We start from the raw sequence: 18377 nt of genomic DNA, 5'->3' as shown, positions 1-18377 counted from the left end.
CAGAGAGGATGTTTCCACTCATGGGGGAATCCAGAACGAGGGGCTTTAGTTTCAGAATAAGAGGTCGCCCATTTAGAACTGAGATGAGAGGAAATTTCTTCTCTCAGTGAGTCGTAAATCTGTGGAATTCTCTGCCCCAGAGAGCTGTGGAGGCGGGGTCATTGAACATGTCGGGAGGAGGCCAGCATCGCAAGACCTGAGCGGGCGGGGGAGTACAAAGGGCGGCGGCAGCTTGGAGCAGCGGCCGATCGGGAGGAGGCCAGCATCGCGAGACCTGAGCGGGTGCAGGAGTGCAAAGGGCAGCGGCAGCTTGGAGCAGCGGCCGTTCGAGAGGAGGCCAGCATCGCGAGACCGGAACGGGCGGGGGAGTACAAAGGGCGGCGGCAGCAGCTTGGAGCAGCGGCCGATCGGGAGGAGGCCAGCATCGCGAGACCTGAGCGGGTGCAGGAGTGCAAAGGGCAGCGGCAGCTTGGAGCAGCGGCCGATCGGGAGGAGGCCAGCATCGCGAGACCTGAGCGGGCGGGGGAGCTGCAGCAGGGACAGAAAGTAAAAAAAATCAAAATCGAAGTGTGACGTCACAGTCAAGCAAGTAAGTGATTGGTGGATTGGTGAGTATTTTTTCTTTTCTTTAAAGAACCTTTTGCATTGTTGTAGGTTAGGAACTGCAATTAAATATATAAGTGATCATTATTATCTAAGGAGAACCAGTTAATTAAATTGGCTGTTTGCTGAGTAGTGGCTGGGTGTGTGGTTTAGAGTTTAGTTCTACTTGATAGTTGTGAGTGTAACTAGAGGGATGGCAGGGCAGCTCAGTCCCGTGGATTGCACATCCTGTGGCATGTGGGAAATCCTGGATGCTTCACACAGCTGGGACGATCACGTGTGCAGGTGGTTTCTCCAGCTGCACCAATTCAAGCTCCGTGTTTTGGAGCTTGAGCGGCAGCTGGAATCACCTTGGTGCATCCGCGCGACTGAGAGCAACGTGGATAGCACATTTCAGGAGGTGGTCACCCCGCAGCTTAAGAGTGTGCAGGCAGACAGGGAGTGGGTGACCCCTGGACAGAAGAGGAAGACTAGGCAGGCAGGGCAGGAATCCCCTGAGGAGTCCATCTCGCTCTCCAACCGGTACTCTGTTCTGAGCACCGGTGAGGGCAATGGTGGCTCCGGGGAGTGCAGCCAGAGCTAAATCCACCGCACCACAGGTTGCTCAGCTGCACGGGGGGGGGGGGAGGAAGAATGGAAGAGCGATAGTGGTAGGGGATTCGGTCGTCAAGGGAGCAGACAGGCGTTTCCACGGCTGCAGACGTGACTCCAGGATGGGATGTTGCCTCCCTGGTGCCAGGGTCAAGGATGTCTTTGAGCGGCTGCAGGTCATTCTGGGGGGAGAGGGCGAAGAGCCAGAGGTTGTGGTCATACCAGTACCAATGACATAGGTAGGAAGAGGAATGAGGTCCTGCAGGCAGAGTGTAGGGAGCTAGGAGAGAGATTAAAAAGCAGGACCTCAAAGGTAGTAATCTGCAGATTAATCCCAGTGCCACGAGCTAGTGAGAACAGAAATAGGAAGATAGAGCAGATAAATAGGTGGCTGGAGAGATGGTGCAGGCGGGAGGGCTTTAGATTCCTGAGGCATTGGGACCGTTTCTGGGGGAGGTAGGATCTGTACAAGCCGGATGGATTGCACCTCAACAGAGCCGGGACCAATATCCTCGTGGGGAGGTTTGCTAGTGTTATTGGGGAGGTTTTAAACTAGCTTGGCAGGGGGATGGGAACCTTAAAATAGATTCAGTAGGGAGGGGAGTAAAGCTGGAATTAGAAAGCAAAAATGTGGAAAGTGAGTTTGAAGGAGAGAGGAAACAAGCAGGAAAAAAGGGTAAAAAAACAAATTTAAAGGCACTTTGTCTAAATTCACGCAGCATTTGTAACAAAATAGATGAGTTGACGGCACAAATTGAAATAAATGGGTATGATCTGAAAGCCAGTCCAGAGACATGGTTGCAAGGTGACCAGGACTGGGAATTAAATATTCAGGGGTACTTGACAATCAGGAAGGACAGACAAAAAGGAAGAGGAGGTGGGGTAGCTCCATTGATAAAGGAAGAATCACTACAATAGTGAGAAACGATATTGGCTCAAATGATCAGGATGTTGAAACAGTTTTGGTGGAGATAAGAAATAATAAAGGGAAAAATCACTGGTGGGCGTAATCTATAAGCCCTCTAACAGTAGCAACTCTGTTGGTCGGAGTATAAACCAGGAAATAGAGAGGGCTTGTAAAAAGGGAACAGCAATAATCATGGCAGATTTTAACCTCCATATTGATTCGGCAATTCAAATTGGGCAGGGTAGCCTTGAGGAAGAGTTCATAGAGTGCATAAGGGACAGGTTCCTTGAGCAGTATGTGACAGAACCAACCAGGGGGCTGGCTATCTTAGATCTGGTCCTGTGTAATGAGACAGAATTAATAAACAATCCCCTTGGAATGAGTGATCATAGCATGATTGAATTTCAAATTCAGATGGAGGGTGAAAAAGTTGGATCTCTAACCAGTGTACTAAGCTTAAATACAGGAGAATATGAAGATATGAGGGCAGAGTTGGCTAAAGTGGACTGGGAAAATAGATTAACGCGTAGGACGGTTGATGAACAGTGGCGTACATTTAAGGAGATATTTCACAACTCTCAAGAAAAATATATTCCAGCGAGGAGAAATGGGTGTAAGAGAAAAGATAGCCATCCGTGGTTAAGTAAAGAAATAAAGGATGGTATCCAATTAAAAACAAGGGCATACAAAGTGGCCAAAACTAGTGGGAGGACAGAAGATTGGGAAGCGTTTAAAAGCCAACAAAGAATGACTAAAAAAATGATTAAGGGAAGTTAGACTATGAAAGTAAACTAGCACAAAATATAAAAACTGATAGCAAGAGTTTCTATTGGTATATAAAAAGGAAAAGAATGGCTAGAGTAAATGTTTGTCCCTTAGAGGATGAGACCAGGGAATTAGTAATGGGGAACATGGAGATGGCAGAAACTCTGAACAAATATTTTGTATCAGTCTTTACGGTAGAGGACACTAACAATATTCCAACAGTGGATAGTCAAGGGACTATGGGGCGGGGGGGCGAGGAACTTAACACAATCACAATCACTAAGGAGGTGGTACTCAGTAAGATAATGGGACTAAAGGCGGATAAATCCCCTGGACCTGATGGCTTGCACCCTAGGATCTGAAAAGAAGTAGCGGCAGGGATAGTGGATGCATCCCTGGATTCTGGGGAGGTCCTAGCAGATTGGAAAACTGCAAATGTAGCGCCCCTGTTTAAAAAAGGAAGCAGACAAAAAGCAGGAAACGATAGACCAGTTAGCCTAACATCTATGCTTTGGAAGATGTTGGAGTCCATTATTAAAGAAGCAGTAGCAGGAGTTTTGGAAAAGCAAAATTCGGTCAGGCAGAGTCAGCATGGATATATGAAGGGGAAATCATGTTTGACAAATTTGCTAGAATTCTTTGAGGATGTAATGAACAGGGCGGATAAAGGGGAACCAGTGGATGTGGTGTATTTGGACTTCCAGAAGGCATTTGACAAGGTGCCACATAAAAGGTTACTGCACAAGATAAAAGTTCACGGGGTTAGGGGTAATATATTAGCATGGATAGAGGATTGGCTAACGAACATAAAGCAGAGAGTAGGGATAAATGGTTCATTCTCGGGTTGGCAATCAGTAACCAGTGGGATTCCGCAGGGATCAGTGCTGGGACCCCAACTATTTACAATGTATATTAACGACTTGGAGGAAGGGACCGAGTGTAACGAAGCCAAGTTTGCTGACGATATAAAGATGGGAGGGAAAGCGATGTGTGAGGACACAAAAAATCTGCAAAAGGACATAGATAGGCTAAGTGAGTGGGCAAAAATTTGGCAGATGGAGTATAATGTTGGAAATTGTGAGGTCATGCACTTTGGCAGAATAAAATCAAAGAGCAAGTTATTATTTAAATGGAGAAAGATTGCCAAGTGTTGCAGTACAGCGGGAGCTGGGGTACTTGTGCATGAAACACAAAAGGTTAGTATGCAGGTACAGCAAGTGATCAGGTAGGCCAATGGAATCTTGGCCTTTGTTGCAAAGGGAATGGAGTATAAAAAGCAAGGAAGCCTTGCTACAGTTGTACAGGGTATTGATGAGGCTACACCTGGAATACTGCGGCAGTTTTGGTTTCCATATTTATGAAAAGATATACTTGCTTTGGAGGCAGTTCAGAGAAGATTCACAAGGTTGATTCCGGAGATGAGGGATTTGACTGATGAGGTTGGGCCTCTACTCTTTAGAATTCTAAAGAAGAGAGGTGATCTTATCGAAACGTATAAGATTTTGAGGGGTCTTGACAAGGTGAATGCAGAGGGGATGTTTCCACTGATAGGGGAGACTAGAACTAGAGGGCATAATCTTAGAATAAGGGGCCGCTCATTTAAACTGAGATGAGGAGAAATTTCTTCTGAGGGTTGTGGATCTGTGGAAACTGCGCTCTGAGAGAGTTGTGGAAGCTGGGATATTGAATATATTTAAGACAGAAATAGACAGTTTCTTAAACGATAAGGGGTTATGGGGAGCAGGCAGGGAAGTGGAGCTGAGTCCATGATCGGATCAGCCATGATCGTATTAAACGGTGGAGCAGGCTCGAGGGGCCATATGGCCTACTCCTGCTCCTATTTCTTATGTACTTACATTTAAGGTGGAGATACAGATTTTTTAGCGGTAAGGGAGTGAAGGGTTATAGGTAGCAGGCAGGGAAGTGGAGCTGAGCCCAGGATCAGATCAGCCATGATCTTATTAAATGGTGGAGCAGGCTCGAGGGGTCAAATGGCTGACTCCTGCTCCAAGTTCTTATGTTCTTATTTACGCTTCAGTGAAGGTGTCAACGATGGTTTGGAGTTCGGACTCCGAGTGTGCGCAAACTCAAGCGACGTCTGCATACTGTAATTCAATGACAGAGATTGGAACAACCTTGGATCTGGACTGGAGACATCGGAGGTTAAACAATTTCCCGCTTGTCCTGTAGATTAGCTCCACTCCAGCAGGGAGCTTATTAAAGGCGAGATGAAGCATTGCAGAGAGGAAGATTGAGAAGAGCGTTGGTGCGATGACACAGCCTTGCAGGATCGCTCTGTGTCGGCCGCAGGGACACAATGGGCCGAATGGCCTCCTTCTGTGATGTCACTGGCTCTGACTCTATGATGTCACAGGTCTCACCAGCAGCCGCGCTGCCTGATGGTGATTGACAGCGAGAGTCCGCGCATGCGTACGCGGCACTGCGTGTGCCACAACGCCCCCTCTCGGTCACCCTCGGTAATAACCGCGCATGCCCAGAGGACACCACCCGCCCCGCCACACTCGGTGCTGCGCCAGTGCGCTCGGATGCTGTGGTGCGAACTCGGCGCTGAGTCTTCCGGGAAAAGGCGTTTGTGTCCGTTACAGAGCCGCGATCGGTGACGCGCAGTGAGTTTTCTCCACTCGGATTGGGTCGAGAAACGCGCGTGGGGAGGGAGTGGGGATCGGGAGAGAATAAAGGGAAATACAAACCTGAGTCCGTCGATCTGGGCCCCGCGTTGTGCTTGGTCAGTTTGGCAGAGCGGGCTCAAGGGACACGTGACAAAGGTGCACAGCCTGATTGACGGGAGTTTCCGTCCAATGGGGAGCGAGCAGGTCGGGGCTGGAGGACGAGCCGGTGGCGTGACCTCCAGCCAATCGGGGAGCCCGAGGGACGGGACTTGCACCGCTGATTGGTTGAGCCGCAGGGCGCGAGTTGGACCGTCCGTTGGTCAGGACGCGGCCGGAGGAAGGGCTCGCGCGGGAGCTCGGCCCAAAGCTGCTTTGGCAGTTGGTCAAAGGCTCACCGCCGGCCGCTGAGATCCCGGGGGCCGCCTGGAGCAGTGCAGTGGTCCGCTGGGAGTTGGGCGGGAGCTCCCCGGACGCTGATGGTGTCCGCAAGGAGTCGCTGGGTCGGTCACTACTGGCGGGGGAGCGCGGGCTGGGCAGCGGGAAAGTGCGGCGGGTTAAAGATGGGTTTGAGTGGAGATCCCGCACTCACTGATGGAGGTGGGGATCCTGCACTCACTGATGGAGGTGGGGATCCCGCACTCACTGATGGAGGTGGAGATCCTGCACTCACTGATGGAGGTGGGGATCCCGCACTCACTGATGGAGGTGGGGATCCTGCACTCACTGATGGAGGTGGGGATCCTGCACTCACTGATGGAGGTGGAGATCCCGCACTCACTGATGGAGGTGGGGATCCCGCACTCACTGATGGAGGTGGGGATCCTGCACTCACTGATGGAGGTGGAGATCCCGCACTCACTGATGGAGGTGGAGATCCCGCACTCACTGATGGAGGTGGGGATCCCGCACTCACTGATGGAGGTGGGGATCCTGCACTCACTGATGGAGGTGGGGATCCTGCACTCACTGATGGAGGTGGAGATCCCGCACTCACTGATGGAGGTGGGGATCCCGCACTCACTGATGGAGGTGGAGATCCCGCACTCACTGATGGAGGTGGAGATCCCGCACTCACTGATGGAGGTGGAGATCCCGCACTCACTGATGGAGGTGGAGATCCTGCACTCACTGATGGAGGTGCAGATCCTGCACTCACTGATGGAGGTGGAGATCCTGCACTCACTGATGGAGGTGCAGATCCTGCACTCACTGATGGAGGTGGAGATCCTGCACTCACTGATGGAGGTGGGGATCCCGCACTCACTGATGGAGGTGGAGATCCTGCACTCACTGATGGAGGTGGGGATCCCACACTCACTGATGGAGGTGGGGATCCCGCACTCACTGATGGAGGTGGGGATCCCGCACTCACTGATGGAGGTGGAGATCCCGCACTCACTGATGGAGGTGGCACTCACTGATGGAGGTGGAGATCCTGCACTCACTGATGGAGGTGGGGATCCTGCACTCACTGATGGAGGTGGAGATCCTGCACTCACTGATGGAGGTGGAGATCCAGCACTCACTGATGGAGGTGGAGATCCCGCACTCACTGATGGAGGTGGAGATCCCGCACTCACTGATGGAGGTGGAGATCCCGCACTCACTGACAGCTGGAGATCCTGCACTCACTGATGGAGGTGGAGATCCTGCACTCACTGATGGAGGTGGAGATCCTGCACTCACTGATGGAGGTGGAGATCCTGCACTCACTGATGGAGGTGGGGATCCCGCACTCACTGATTGAGGTGGGGATCCGGCACTCACTGATGGAGGTGGAGATCCGGCACTCACTGATGGAGGTGGAGATCCGGCACTCACTGATGGAGGTGGAGATCCGGCACTCACTGATGGAGGTGGAGATCCGGCACTCACTGATGGAGGTGGAGATCCCGCACTCACTGATGGAGGTGGGGATCCAGCACTCACTGATGGAGGTGGAGATCCCGCACTCACTGATGGAGGTGGAGATCCCGCACTCACTGATGGAGGTGGAGATCTCGCACTCACTGATGGAGGTGGGGATCCGGCACTCACTGATGGAGGTGGAGATCCTGCACTCACTGATGGAGGTGGAGATCCCGCACTCACTGATGGAGGTGGAGATCCCGCACTCACTGATGGAGGTGGAGATCCTGCACTCACTGATGGAGGTGGAGATCCTGCACTCACTGATGGAGGTGGGGATCCGGCACTCACTGATGGAGGTGGAGATCCCGCACTCACTGACAGCTGGAGATCCTGCACTCACTGATGGAGGTGGAGATCCTGCACTCACTGATGGAGGTGGAGATCCTGCACTCACTGATGGAGGTGGGGATCCTGCACTCACTGATGGAGGTGGGGATCCTGCACTCACTGATGGAGGTGGAGATCCTGCACTCACTGATGGAGGTGGAGATCCTGCACTCACTGATGGAGGTGGGGATTCTGCACTCACTGATGGAGGTGGGGATCCTGCACTCACTGATGGAGGTGGGGATCCCGCACTCACTGATGGCGGTGGGGATCCGGCACTCACTGATGGAGGTGGAGATCCGGCACTCACTGATGGAGGTGGAGATCCGGCACTCAGTGATGGAGGTGGGGATCCCGCACTCACTGATGGAGGTGGAGATCCCGCACTCACTGATGGAGGTGGAGATCCTGCACTCACTGATGGAGGTGGAGATCCCGCACTCACTGATGGAGGTGGAGATCCGGCACTCACTGATGGAGGTGGAGATCCTGCACTCACTGATGGAGGTGGGGATCCCGCACTCACTGATGGAGGTGGAGATCCTGCACTCACTGATGGAGGTGGGGATCCCGCACTCACTGATGGAGGTGGAGATCCCGCACTCACTGATGGAGGTGGAGATCCTGCATTCACTATGGAGGTGGAGATCCTGCACTCACTGATGGAGGTGGGGATCCCGCACTCACTGATGGAGGTGGAGATCCCGCACTCACTGATGGAGGTGGGGATCCCGCACTCACTGATGGAGGTGGAGATCCCGCACTCACTGATGGAGGTGGAGATCCCGCACTCACTGATGGAGGTGGGGATCCCGCACTCACTGATGGAGGTGGGGATCCCGCACTCACTGATGGAGGTGGGGATCCCGCACTCACTGATGGAGGTGGGGATCCCGCACTCACTGATGGAGGTGGAGATCCCGCACTCACTGATGGAGGTGGAGATCCCGCACTCACTGATGGAGGTGGGGATCCTGCACTCACTGATGGAGGTGGGGATCCTGCACTCACTGATGGAGGTGAAGAACAGGCATGTTTGGGGGATGGGCAGTATGCTCAGGTAACTGCCCTTGCAGCATGGATTTGTGCTTAAGCGGTAAGAAATGTGTCCCCTATAAGGGCCAGGGGGAGCTTAAAGTGGGGAGATTCTGGGAGAAAGGGTGTCGGATGGCAACAGACGGCAAGGGATAAAGTTATTCAGCAGAGGAGCTCCCCCGGGAGCTGCCACCCCGGCGGCCATCAGGGCCAGGGGAGGCTGGGGGCATTTATTGTCCTTATTGGACACGAGGCTCTTGGGCTCACAACCCACCTGCTCAGATTTTAATATAGACTTTTTAAATTCATGAATAAAAGCATACATGCCCCGTGCTTCTGTGGAACAAAATATTTAATATTTAGGACTAAAAATACTATATTTTACATCTGCGCAATGTATTGTCCATTCAGACAACAACAACTTGTATTTATACAGTGTCTTAAACGTCCCAACGTGCTTCACGGGAGCATTATTAAACAAAATTTGACACCGGGTACAAACCAAGCATATTCTCATAAGGAGGAAAGATTGAAGTGGATGAATGGGAGTGATGGCAGAGAACTGGAGGATTACAAATATTCCATCCCTGTTTATAAAAGGCGAGAGGGCTAAATCTGGTAACTACAGGCCAATCACTCTAACGTAAGTGGTGCGTGAATGACTAGAGACCTTTGTCAAGGACAAAATTAATTCTCACTTGGAGAAGCATGGATTAATAAGGGGCAGCCAATATGGATTTGTTAAAGGCAAATTGTGTCTGACTAACCTTATTGAGTTCTTTGATGAAGTAACAGAGGATTAATAGGAGACCTGATTGAGGTGTATAAAATTATAAGGGGCCTAGATAAAGTTGATATGAAGGACCTGTTTCCTGTTGTCGACTGGCGTGGATGCAATGGGTCAAAATGGCCTTCCATGCTGTAAATTTCTATGATCCAAAATTCAGCTGCCCCTTTCCTAACTCTCTCCAAGTCCCGTTCACTCATCACCCCTGTGCTCGCTGACCTACATTGGTTTTCGGTTAAACAGTGCCTCGATTTCAAAATTCTCATCCTTATTTTCAAATCCTTCCATGGCCTCGACCCTCCCTATCTCTGTAATCAACCTCACAACCCCCTGAGATATCTGTGTTCCTCTAATTCTGCCTTCTTGAGCATCCCTGATTATAATTGCTCAACTATTGGTGGCCGTGCCTTCTGTTGCCTAGGCCCCAAGCTCTGGAACTCCCTGCCTAAACCTCTTCACCTCTCTCTACCTCTCTTTCCTCCTTCAAGATGCTCCTTAAAACCTACCTCTTTGACCAAGCTTTTGGTCATTTACACGAATTTCTACTTATGCGGCTCTATTATCTCACAATGCTCCTGTGAAGTGCCTTACAACGTTTCACTATGTTAAAGGGACTATAGAAATTCATGGTCTCGAGCTCTGGTCTCCCCCACAAGTAGAAGCATTTTCTCTACACCTACCCTATCAAACCCTTTCATAATCTTACTCATACAATCATAAAAAATTACGACACAGAAGGAGGTCATTTGGCCCCTTGTGTCCGTGTTGGTCGAAAAAGAGCTACCCAACCTAATTCCACCTTCCAGCACTGTGTAAAACACTGGTTAGGCCACGACTGGAGTACTGCGTGCAGTTCTGGTCACCACATTACAGGAAAGATGTGATTAGATGAGGTCCTTACTATTAGGGGGATCAAGGGGTATGGCGAGAAAGCAGGAATGGGGTACTGAAGTTGAATGTTCAGCCATGAACTCATTGAATGGCGGTGCAGGCTAGAAGGGCCGAATGGCCTACTCCTGCACCTATTTTCTATTACACTATAAAGGGTACAGAGGAGAATTATGAGGATGTTGTATGGACTGGAGAATTTTAGCTATAAAGGAAGATTGGATAGGCTGTGGTTTTATTTGGACTACAGAAGGATGAGGGGAGACCTAATTGAGGTGTATAAAATTATGAGGGACCTTGATAAAATTGATATGAAGGACCTGTTTCCGTCAGCAGAGGGGGCAACAACCAGGAGGCATAGATTTAAAGTAATTGGGGGAAGGTTTAAAGGAGATATGAGGGGACATGTCTTCACCCAGAGGGTGGTGGTGGTCTAAAACTCACTGCCTGAAAGGGTGGAAGAGGCAGGAACCCTCACCACATTTTTAAAATTGCTTGGATGTGCACTTGAAGTGCTGTAACCTACAAGGCAACGGACCAAGAGCTGGAAGCTCTTGGTCAGCCAACGTGGACACAATGGGCTGAAATGGCCTCCTTCCATGATTCTATGAGTCTCAAGTTGATGAAGGTAGTGCAGTAGATGTTGTGTATATGGACTTTCAAAAGGCATTTGATGAAGTACCACATAAGTGAGTTAATCGGAAAATAGAAGCACAGGGAATTAAAGGGATGCAGGTAATTTGAGTATATAATTGGCTAATGTATAGGAAGCTGAATGGATATGTTTCTGACTGGAGGGAAGCATGTGGTGGGGTTCCCAGGGGTTCGTATTAGCACCATCGCTTTTCTTGTTATAAGAACATAAGAATTAGGAACAGGAGTAGGCCATCTAGCCCCTCGAGCCTGCTCCGCCATTCAATAAGATCATGGCTGATCTGGCCGTGGACTCAGCTCCACTTATCCGGCCGGTCCCCGTAACCCTTAATTCCCTTATTGGTTAAAAATCTATCTATCTGTGATATATAAATGACCTGGACTTGGGTTTGGGTGTACAATTTTGAAGTTTACGGATGAAACAAAACTTGGCAACATTGTAAATCGTGAGCATGATAGTAGCAGATGTCAGGAGGACATAGACAGAATGGTGAAATGGTCAGACACATGGCAGATGCAATAAAATGCGGATAAGTGTGAAGTGATGCACTTTTGGAGAAACAACATGGATAACAGTATAATCTAACTGGCAATATTTTGAGGGGGTGCAAGACAGAGGGACCTGAGGGTGCATATTCACAAATCGTTGAAAGTGCAACGACAAGTTGGTAAGGCAGTTCAGAAAGCATATGAGGTACTTGGCTTTACAAATAGAGCCATTGAATACAAAAGCAAGGAAGTTACACTAAACATTTACAAATCACTAGTTAGGATCATAGGACAGGAGTAGGCTATTCAGCCCCTCAAGCCTGTTCTATCATTCAATGAGATCAGGGCTGATCTGCGACCTAACTCTGCACACCCATCTTTGGTTCATATCCCATAATGGTTTTCAAAAAATAAATTATCAATCTCAGATTTAACAATTGATCTAGCATCACCTGGATTCACTCTGGAGCATCCACGATGCTGAGGATGCCGTGAATAGCACGTTTAGTGAGTTGGTCTTACTGCAGGTAAAGGTGACACAGACAGATAGGGAATGGGAGACCAACAGGAAGAGCAGTGGAAGGAAGATAGTGCCGGGGTCCCCTGCGGTCATCCCCCTCCAAATCAGATACACCGTTTTGGGTACTGCTGGGGGGGCGACTCATCAAGGGAGGGCAGCAGGAGTCAAGTCCAAGGCACCGTGGGTGGCTCTGCTGCACAGGAGGGCAGGAAAAAGAGTGGGAGAGCTATAGTGGTAGAGGATTCTATTGTAAGGGGAATAGATAGACGTTTCTGCGGCTGCAATTGAGACTCCAGGATGGAATGTTGCCTCCCTGGTGCAAGGGTCAAGGATGTCTCGGAGCGGTTGCAGGACATTTTGGAGGGGGAGGTTGAACAGCCAGTTGTCGTGGTGCATATAGGTACCAACGATACAGGTAAAAAGCGGGATGAGGTCCTACAAGGTGAAGGAGCTAGGAATTAAATTAAAAAGTAGGACCTCAAAGGTAGTAATCTCAGGATTGCTACCAGTGACACATGCTAGTCAGAGTAGGAATCGCAGGATAGCGAAGATGAGTATGTGGCTTGAGGAGTGGTGCAGAAGGGAGGGATTCAAATTCCTGGGACATTGGAACCGGTTCTGGGGGAGGTGGGACCAGTACAAACAGGATGGTCTGCACCTGAGCAAGACCGGAACCAATGTCCTTGGGGGAGTGTTTGCTAGTGCTGTTGGGGAGGGGTTAAACTAATATGGCAGGGGGATGGGAACCTATGCAGGGAGATAGAGGGAAGTAGAATGGGGGCAGAAGCAAAAGATAGAAAGAAGAAAAGTAAAAGTGGAGGGCAGAGAAACCCAAGGCAAAAATCAAAAAGGGCCACATTACAGCAAAATTCTAAAGGGGCAAAGTGTGTTAAAAAGACAAGCCTGAAGGATCTGTGCCTCAATGCGAGGAGTATTCGTGATAAGGAGGATGAAATTAATGAATATGATATAATTGGCATCACGGAGACATGGCTCCAGGGTGACCATGGCTGGGAACTCAACATCCAGGGGTATTCAACATTTTAGGAAGGATAGACAGAAAGGAAAAGGTGGTGGGATAGCTTTGCTGGTAAAGAGGAAGTTAACGCAATAGTAAGGAAAGACATTAGCTTGGATGATGAAGAATCTGTATGGGTGGAGCTGCGGAATAGCAAAGGACAGAAAACGCTAGTGGAAGTTGTGTACAGACCAGCAAACAGTAGAAGTAAGGTTGGGGCCAGCATTAAACAAGAAATTAGGGATGCGTGCAATAAAGGTACAGCAGTTATCATGGGCGACTTTAATCTATATATAGATTGGGCAAACTAAACTGGTAGCAATACGGTGGAGGAGGATTTCCTGGAGTGTATTAGGGATGGTTCTCTAGACCAATATGTCGAGGAACCAACTAGAGGGCTGGCCATCCTAGACTGGGTGATGTGTAATGAGAAAGGACTAATTAGCAATCTTGTTGTGCGAGGCCCCTTGGGAAAGTGTGATCATAATATGGTAGAATTCTTTATTAAGATAGAGAGTGACACAGTTAATTCAGAAACTAAGGTCCTGAACTTAAGGAAAGGTAACATAGAAACATAGAAAATAAATGTAGGAGTCGGCCTTTCGAGCCTCCACTGCCATTCAATAAGATCATGGCTGATCATTCCTTCAGTACCCTGCTTTCTCTCCATACCCTTTGATCCCCTTAGCCGTAAGGGCCATAGCTAACTCCCTCTTGAATATATCCAATGAACTGGCATCAACAACTCTCTGCGGCAGGGAATTCCATAGGTTAACAACTCTCTGAATGAAGAAGTTTCTCCTCATCTCAGTCCTAAATGGCCTACCCCTTATCCTAAGACTATGTCCCCTGGTTCTGGACTTCCCCAACATCGGGAATATTCTTCCCGCATCTAACCTGTCCAGTCCCGTCAGGATCTGTCCCCTCTCATCCTTCTAAACTCCAGTGAATAAAGGCCCAGTTGATCCAGTCTCTCCTCATATGACAGTCTAGCCATCCCTGGAATCAGTCTGGTGAACCTTCGCTGCACTCCCTCAACAGCAAAAACGTCCTTCCTCAGATTAGGAGACCAAAACTGTACACAATATTCCAGGCGAGGCCTCATTAAGGCCCTGTACAATTGCAGTAAGACTTCCCTGCTCCTATACTCAAATCCCCTAGCTATGAAGGCCAACATGCCATTTGCCTTCTTCACCGCCTGCTGTACCTGCATGCCCACTTTCAGTGACTGATGAACCATGACACCCAGGTCTCGTTGCACCTCCCCTTTTCCTAATCTGCCGCCATCCAGATAATATTCTGCCTTCGTGTTTTTGCCCCCAAAATGGATAACCTCACATTTATCCACATTATACTGCATCTGCCATGCAATTGCCCACTCACCTAACCTGTCCAAGTCACCCTGCAGCCTCTTACCGTCCTCCTCACAGCTCACACCGCCACCCAGCTTAGTGTCACCCGCAAACTCTGAGCTATTACACTCAATTCCTTCATCTAAATCGTTAATGTATATTGTAAAGAGCTGGGGTCCCAGCACTGAGCCCTGCGGCACTCCACTAGTCACTGCCTGCCATTCTGAAAAGGACCCGTTTATTCCGACTCTCTAACTTCGATGGTATGAGACGTGAATTGGCTAGAATAGACTGGCGAATGATACTTAAGGGGTTGACGGCGGATAGGCAATGGCAAACATTTAAAGATCACATGGATGAACTTCAACAATTGTACATCCTGTCTGGAGTAAAAATAAAATGGGGAAGGTGGCTCAACCGTAGCAAACAAGAAAAATTAAGGATAGTGTTAATTCCAAGGAAGAGGCATATAAATTGGCCAGAAAAAGCTGCAAACCTGAGGACTGGGAGAATTTTAGAATTCAGCAGAGGAGGACAAAGGGTCTAATTAGGAGGGGTAAAATTGTTTGAGAGGAAGCTTGCTGGGAACATAAAATCTGACTGCAAAAGCTTCTATAGATATGTGAAGAGAAAAAGATTAGTGAAGACAAACGAAGGTTCCTTGCAGTCAGAATCAGGTGAATTTATAATGGGGAACAAAGAAATGGCAGACCAATTGAACAAATACTTTGGTTCTGTCTTCACGAAGGAAGACACAAATAATCTTCCGGAGATACTAGAGGACCGAGGGTCTGGTGAGAAGTAGGAACTGAAGGAAATACTTATTTAGTCTGGAAATTGTGTTAGGGAAATTGATGGGATTGAAGGCTGATAAATCTCCAGTGCCTGCATCCCAGAGTACTTAAGGAAGTGGCCCTAGAATTAGTGAATGCATTGGTGATCATTTTTCAACAGTCTATCGACTCTGGATTGGTTCCTATGGACTGGAGGGTAGCTAATGTAACACCACTTTTTAAAAAGGGAGTGTGAGAGAAAGGGAGTAATTATAGATCAGTTAGCCTGACTTCAGTGATGGAGAAAATGTTGGAATCAATTATTAAGGATGAAATAGCAGCGCATTTGGAAAGCAGTGACAGGATCGGTCCAAGTCAGCATGGATTTATGAAAGGGAAATCATGCTTGACAAATCTTTTGGAATTTTTTGAGGATGTAACTAGTAGAGTGGACAAGGGAGAACCAGTGGATGTGGTGTATTTGGACGTTCAAAAGGCTTTTGACAAGGTCCCACACAAGAGATTGGTGTGCAAAATTAAAGCACATGGTATTGGGGATAATGTATTGACATGGATAGAGAACTGGTTGGCAGACAGGAAGTAGAGAGTCGGGATAAACAAGTCCTTTTCAGAATGGCAGGCAGTGATTAGTGGGGTGTCGCAGGGCTCAGTGCTGGGACCCCAGCTATTTACAGTATACATCAATGATTTAGATGAAGGAATTGAGTGTAGTATCTCCAAGTTTGCAGATGACACTAAGCTGTGTGAGATGTGAGGAGGATGCTAAGATGCTGCAGGGTGACTTGGACAGGTTAGGTGAGTGAGCAAATGCATAGCAGATGCAGTATAATGTGGATAAATTTGAGGTTATCCATTTTGGTGGCAAAAACATGAAGGCAGAATATGATCTGAATGGCGGCAGATTAGGAAAGGGGGAGGTGCATTAGTCATTGAAAGTTGGCATGCAGGTACAGCAGATGGTGAAGAAGGCAAATGGCATGTTGGCCTTCATAGGTGATTTGAGTATAGGAGCAGGGAGGTCTTACTGCAGTTGTACAGGGCCTTGGTGAGTGAGGTCTCACCTGGAATATTGTGTTCAGTTTTGGTCTCCTAATCTGAGGAAGGACGTTCTTGCTATTGAGGGAGTGCAGCGAAGGTTCTGCAGACTGATTCCCCGGATGACAGGACTGACATATGAGGAGAGACTGGATCGATTGGGCCTGTATTCACTGGAGTTTAGAAGAATGAGAGGGGATCTCATAGAAACATATAAAATTCTGACTGGACTGGACAGGTTAGATGCAGGAAGAATGTTCCCGATGTTGGGGAAGTCCAGAACCAAGGATCACAGTCTAAGGATAAGGGGTAAACCATTTAGGACCGAGATGAGGAGAAACTTCTTCACTCAGAGAATTGTGAACCTGTGGAATTCTCTACCACAGAGAGTTGTTGATGCCAGTTCGTTAGATATATTCAAGAGAGACTTAGATGTGGCCCTCATGGCTAAAGAGATCAAGGGGTATGGAGAGAAAGCAGGAAAGGGTTACTGAGGTGAATGATCAGCTATGATCTTATTGAATGATGGTGCAGGCTCGAAGGGCCAAATGGCCTACTCCTGCACCTATTTTCTATGTTTCTAACCAGGGCTCTGTATGGCTGCATGGTTTTAGCCTCAGCTGGAGACTTGTGTACAGTTCTGGGCACCACACTTTAGGAAGGATGACAAGGCCTTGGAGAGGGTACAGAGGAGCTTTACCACGATGTTACCAGGGATGGTGGACTTCAGTTATGTGGAGAGTAGGAGAAGCTGGGATTGTTCCCCTTCGAGCAGATAAGATTAAGGTGAGACCTAATAGAGGTATTCAAAGTTAGGAGAGGTTATGATAGAGCAAGTAGGGAGAAACTGTTTCCTCTGGCAAAAGGGTCAGTAACCAAAGGTGACAGATTTAAAATAATTGCCATAAGAACTAGCGGGGAAATATTTTCACACAGAGGGATGTTAAGGTCTGGAATGCACCATCTGAAAGGATGGTGGAATCAGGTTCCATAGGAACTTTCAAACAGCAATTGAGCATGTACTTGAAGAGGACTAGATTGTAGGGTTATGGGGATAAAGCTGGGGTAGGGGACTAAATTGGACAGCTCTTTCAAAATGGCAGCACAGACATGAAGGGCCGAAGCTCCTCCTTCTGTGCTGTAGGATTCTATGATCAGTGTGAACACGCCGGTGTCTCTTAAGGCTCTTAGAGCTTTTAAAGCACTGCCCACAGTCAGAACATTTAAAGGGTCTCTCGTCAGTGTGAACAGGCTGGTGTGACAGGAGGGTGGATGACTGAGTGAATCCCTTCCCACACACGGAGCAGGTGAACAGTCTCTCACCAGTGTGAATGAGCTCGCGTCTCTTCAGCTCCACGGAGCTTTTAAAGCTTTCCCACAGTCAGAACATTTAAAGGGTCTCTCATCAGTGTGAACAAGTTGGTGTCTTCAGCGTGTATGACTCAGTGAATCCTTTCCCACATTCGGAGCAGGTGAACGGCCTCTCCCCAGTGTCCTTTCAGTGAACTCGCTAGTGTCCCTTCAGCTTCCTGGATCTTTTAAAGCTCTTCCCACAGTCGGAACATTTGAATGGCCTCATCAATGTGAACAAGCTGCTGGTTCTTCTCCTGGACCTGCCCTTGGGCCTGGCTAAAACAGCAATTTGTAGGTCCAGGATGGCCGGGGGACCCATGGTGGGTGGTTGCTCTGGCTGCCTGCCTATCTTCCGCGGTCTTGTCTGAGTGGCCCTGGAGAATGCGGTGTCCATTGGTACACTTCATATGTTCCGTCTCAGCATGCAGAGTATGTCATAGACACTGGTAACAACACCCTGGTTTAGTTGGGAAGGTTCTCTTTGCTATCGTTGTGACTTTGTTGCTTATTTTTTCTGCTTTTTGTTTGATTGGACCACATGTTTGGGGGAACAAGAGAGGAAAGAATGTTCCATAAATATTAGAATTGTCTGTTCCAACTTTCTATCCTGTACTTACAGTGATGACTTTTGTAAACTCCTTTTACAGGGTATTAGAAGGGGAGGATTTACAGACGGGAAACTCAAACCAAACATCACATCAAGATGTGACAGTCACTA

At 48.6% G+C, this 18377-nt stretch overlaps 1 long non-coding RNA gene across 1 annotated transcript in view; it reads left to right on the top strand.

The window, feature by feature from the left end:
• The first annotated feature begins 5387 nt into the window (after positions 1-5387).
• LOC139251746 (uncharacterized) overlaps positions 5388-18377 on the top strand; it is a 113476-nt gene continuing 100486 nt past the window's right edge. Inside the window, exon 1 of the long non-coding RNA XR_011591418.1 lies at positions 5388-5493. This is a non-coding gene — a long non-coding RNA (uncharacterized lncRNA). The remainder of the gene's footprint in view (positions 5494-18377) is intronic.

The sequence above is a fragment of the Pristiophorus japonicus genome, unplaced genomic scaffold (assembly GCF_044704955.1).
Source record: "Pristiophorus japonicus isolate sPriJap1 unplaced genomic scaffold, sPriJap1.hap1 HAP1_SCAFFOLD_438, whole genome shotgun sequence".
NCBI classification, from domain to species: Eukaryota; Metazoa; Chordata; class Chondrichthyes; family Pristiophoridae; genus Pristiophorus; species Pristiophorus japonicus.
The sequence above is the reverse complement of the archived record's forward strand: the minus strand, read 5'-3'. Positions and strand labels throughout refer to the sequence as shown.